We start from the raw sequence: 4712 nt of genomic DNA, 5'->3' as shown, positions 1-4712 counted from the left end.
TTTTCTGTTAATCTGCTAATACGTTTGTCATTTACAGGTTAACATCCTGATATCTAGAAATATGCCCTGTCCACATTTGGGCCTCTCGTCCACATGTAAACAACATTTTAAGTCCTTGTAAATTGCAGATTTCAATTTTCTGTGTATCTGTGTGTACAAGGAACATTCTGCTGCTCTGTGTCATGAGCATGTGCCAGAAGCATGAACAACAAGGGCAGGTTTGTACCAGTTTCTCCACGTACTCAAACTAGCATTGCAATGTGTAATTAGAAGTTCACAGCTAATGTAGCATCACTGCACCACATCAACACTCACTGGCGCCTGCCTTCCCAAATATTACTTGGAACACAGAATTCTTCTCTGGTGTTTGACGGATCACTGAAGTAGACTTTATCGTCACCTACTGGCCCGGTATTCTTGTTTGAATATTTGTGGTCATTTTTTTTGTTGGCGTCTGAGATATCCGTTCTAAAAAATATCTGCAGTAGTTTATACAGACTCAGAATCTAATATACAATCTTGCAAAACAGATTTTCTTAGAGGAGCAGCTGCAGATAATCGATAAATAACTGTGTGTGGACATTCAGTCAAGTCTGTTGCCATGAGCCTGATGACTGTAGATGCAGATGTCGACACAGTATTCCCCTGTAGGGAATCCAGCAGCACACACGCAACCAGATCTGGATCAGATGTGTGTGTGTGTGTGTGTGTGTGTGTGTGTGTGTGTGTGTGTGTGTGTGTGTGTGTGTGTGTGTGTGTGTCTGTGTGTGTGTGGTGGGGGTGTTCATGCATATTGCACAAACACTACAGTATTAGGTTTCATTTAGTAGACTGCTCCTAGATAGACAGATACAGACAGAGTGAGATATATGCAGATACTGACTACGGAGTAGACTATGATGTGCACAAGTGAAGACACAAACTTGGAAGGAACCTGCACACACTCAAATACACACCGATAGACGGACATACACACCTGCCCACTCTTAAAAGCTTCCTGATCCTGGACGTCCTCCTGAGCTTTTCTTCTCTGCCTTGTACTGTTTTTCTTTTCTTTCTCAGTTTCCATTGAAGCCACCTCTCGACCATCTGCTCCTCTATTCAGAAGGGTCTTCGGCCCCGGGCCTGGCACCGAAGGTCAGAGTGTGTGTGTGTGTGAGTATGTGTCTTGGACAATGACCCGGCCAGACAACCCCCCTTACACACTTCAAACACTGAGACCTTACACCGCGACCAGTCCATAGGCATCTTTCAAGATGGGTGTTAGGTGCATACAGAGGTGAGAGCGAGATGGAATTCATATGAGTGTGTGTGTGTGCGCCTTCCTTCATTTTAAGGGTTTGTGTCTTTCTCTAAATGAGCCCTGCTACTCACATCCACATATCTATCCATCATTATTTCATACACAAGAGGATCGGGTCCTTAAAAGCTGCACAGATGACCATCTGATCAATATAAACAGTCATCTGCTTGTCTCCTGAGAGTAACTCGATCCTTTACTCTCATTGATTTCTAAAGGAAAGATCATTATGGGTGGCTGAGCTCTAAAACACTTACGGTTTCCTTCTTTTATTTCATGGCTCAGTAGTGGACAACTCTACGGTTACTGCAGATAAACCTTTGAAGGATCAGACACAAAAAATAGCTTTTGCCGTGCGTCATTTCACACACCTCATTTGACAAGATTGAAATTGTCTGTTACGCTGAATGTCTTAAAATACTCACAGGAGATGCTGCATAAATACTATATCTCAGTCTTTTAAATCGATTTATTTTAGATTTTTAGACTTAATACAAATTTCCTCTTCTCTAATGATCACTATCCAATAGTTTTCTAAAGTTTAAGGTACATCTTTGTACATCTTTGTTTTTTGTTCTCAGTGTCAGTAACGTTGAACCGTTCTGGGAAATTAAAAATCATTAAATGGGTTTGTCCGACTTGCTTTCACTGTAAAACATCATACAGAAGCTATTCTAAATGTAACCCACAAATTATTTTTATCAAGGTCTTGTAACAGTTCAGTTAATTTTACATTTTCAAAACCCATAAAATGATGTTGAACTATTTAACTTTATTCACAATTTCAACATGAGTTTAGAAAACTCACATATATAAGGCAGCAGTGGAACTCGTGTGTCTTAGTCTGGCAAACTTCAGATGGTTTACAGAACACCTTGACTGTGGTTCACCACACAGTGTGGGCTTTGGTCCTTTAATGGGTTTGTTGAGAGTAAGATAAGTTAAGGGCAGATTTATCTCCACACTTGTTGAAAAGCTGATATTATTGCTACATGTCTAGCTTGATTGATTGCTCATGATTTATGCACTCATGGAACTATACAATACACTGGACATATTTATGCTATTTCTGTTAAAATAGACTTATGACATCTTAGTGTGGAAAATTTTGTGGGAACTTTTTAATGGATACATTTTTGAATAGTGTCCCCTTTAAGTTAATAGGGTATGTGATACAGATACAGACATAAAGATCCACTGGATGTGTGTTCGCTGCTTAAATTGTAACATCAAGTCTAGGTTTTCTCCATCTGCAAGAATGACCTCACACTTATCTCTTACTTCCCCAGGTATGAGAGTTTTTTTTAAAAGCCTACAACCAACCTTCACCACCGTTTCAAAGGAAAGGGATGTTGGGGCTCTGTCACGTCACATTTAGCACGAGGATTTATACCTCTCTTCCATCTGGGAACCATCTTGCTGAGACTTCAGTGGGCAGGCGATGTTCCTCTGACTGGAGAGATGAAGAAGAAGGAGGAGGAGAGAGAAAGTCCAGTCATCTTTTCACAGACGGGTCGTGAATTGGCCGCACACAGAGGAGGGGGCTCATAATACCAGTTAACGGGTCTCCACTAACAAAACGTGTTGGAGTGGACAGAATTGTTTTAGATGCAACAAACTTTTCGTCTTAAATCCAATGCAAAAATGTGCTGTTGTGCATAAAGTGATAGAGATAAACTGTTTGATTACAAGAGGGATGTTTACACCAAAGTGTGACATGACTTCTGACGACTCAACAGTTTTGTATTTATTTCAGAAGCTTTGTTTTGAAGGCCAGGACCTCTTGGAACAGTTTTGTGACATTAGTCTTTCTTGTTTGTACAGCCTGAAAATACACAGACTCATTCAGAGCATCTGCTGATATACGATCCGTCCTTTCACTCATCACATGTTCTAGTCTGACTGCATTTTTAAAAATAGGTTAATCAAAAAAGGGCTGCTTAATTGTGACAGAACATTGACAATTTGTTTAGTGTAATGTCACCCGGATGCAAGATTAATACACATGTTGCAGAAAACATGAATCCTCACAAAACCAGCAATATACCTCTTTTGACCAGTTGCAACTAAGAAATTATATTTACATAGGGTAGTAATATGAGTAATATGATATTTGATCAAAGTCTGTGAAAGGTCCGGCCATTTTTTTTTCTTTGTTGACTGAGTGATTTTGGTTCATTCTTAACCAGATTCCCATAACAAACTCTTTTTGCATAAGAATAATATGGTGGAAAATGTTCTGGTGAGATTGTTTTGTCAACTAATGTTTAAAAGTAATAAATAAATAAAAGAAATGTCAGCAGGCCTCATTTTTCCGAAAGGACACTCTGAAGCTTTTGGTTCTTGGGTTTACACTTGGAGCCAGAAATTAAAGATTTGCTTGTGTTCAGGGGAAACCATCACCACAACTTCAATAAAATCAAACATGTACTAAAACCAACAAATCCTCAATTAAAAGGTCGGTTTGTCCCTTTCCTTGGATTATAGGCATACCAGCCAGTTGTCGTCTTATTAACAATAGTAAACATGTGATTGGTTTGCAGAGTGGTTTGGTTACGTTTAGGCACAAACATGCAGCTCAAAGTGTTTTCCAAAATAAACAGAACTGCAGATGTTTAAAAAGAATGTTACCACAATAAAGGACGTTAAAACAATAAAATGTTAAAATGCTGAAAAAACGTGATGTCATGGACATACAGTATAAAGACCTGATACAGGTAAAAGTCACTGACCCCCATCGATCCACCCCAACCTCCTCACAACACAGACTTTGACACTCTATATTCTACGTCAACGATCCTGCTCCTTTACTTTTGCCATTATTACCACAATCATTAGAGATCACTTTAAAAAAAAACATATAAACTTAAACTTATAAGTTGTTTGCACAAACAACCCTTTTTGTTTTACAGGAGAACTCCTATAACAAATCTTTTCCAGTCTTAATTGTGTTCTATTTTTTTAAATAGCTGTTGAATAAGGACTATTTCCAGAGACGTTATATGAGTTATCACATTTAATATGTTCAGAAACAAATCAAGGAAATGGTCTTTTATAGCAAATAATTATACGGTTACATTTGGTCTCAAACAATCGGAGCAGCAATAGGGTGTTAACGGACAAGTGATCCCCTGAATATGATTGGTCATTGCTTGTCACACAGCCGATGAATGAACCAATGACTGTGAGGCATTGTGAATGAAAAAGCTGATATCAACCAAAAATTACCAGCTCAGCTTCAGTGCTCTGCCCAAACTAACGCTGTGTTTCATTGTTTTTCCTTGTAGTGACAAACGAGTGACCAGACGATGCAAACACAGAAGCAGAGAAAGCAAGAAAGACATTTAAAAAAAGACTCATGTGTATGTATGGTATGTTTTTGATGCAGAGCAGCTGGACATGTGAAGTTGGT

The sequence above is a fragment of the Hippoglossus stenolepis genome, chromosome 2, assembly GCF_022539355.2.
Source record: "Hippoglossus stenolepis isolate QCI-W04-F060 chromosome 2, HSTE1.2, whole genome shotgun sequence".
Classification (NCBI taxonomy): Eukaryota; Metazoa; Chordata; class Actinopteri; order Pleuronectiformes; family Pleuronectidae; genus Hippoglossus; species Hippoglossus stenolepis.
The sequence above is the reverse complement of the archived record's forward strand: the minus strand, read 5'-3'. Positions refer to the sequence as shown.